Here is a 461-nt window from a genome sequence, read left to right on the forward strand (position 1 = left end):
GTGCGAATCGAATCTTGTGAGTCGCGAAGCTCGTGCGAATCGAATTTTGTGAGTCGCGAATCACACGTGAATCGAATCTTGTGAGTCGTGAAGCTCGTGTGAATCAAACCTTGTGAGTCGCGAAGCTCATGTTTGAACGCTGTTCTGTTGCTCTGTGAAGGTCCGGCGGTGGCGAGCAACCATCACCCGGAGTCGGACTACAAGAACAAGGACTGGGTCTTCATCAACTACACCTACAAGCGCTTCGAGGGCCTGACAGCCAGAGGAGCCATCCCCGCCTACATGAAGAGCGGCAAACGGTGAATCCGGAGCGATTCTGAAACGCTTAAGGTGGATGCAACGTATGCACGCGGTTTACGTCGTTTACGCTTTGATCTGAACATAAACAACGTATCCGCGTACATACGTTGTTTACCTACCGTATTGTCCCGAATATAAGACTATGTTTTTTTCTTGGAAAT

Source organism: Sinocyclocheilus grahami, unplaced genomic scaffold (assembly GCF_001515645.1).
Source record: "Sinocyclocheilus grahami isolate Dianchi unplaced genomic scaffold, SAMN03320097.WGS_v1.1 scaffold1772.1, whole genome shotgun sequence".
NCBI classification, from domain to species: domain Eukaryota; kingdom Metazoa; phylum Chordata; class Actinopteri; order Cypriniformes; family Cyprinidae; genus Sinocyclocheilus; species Sinocyclocheilus grahami.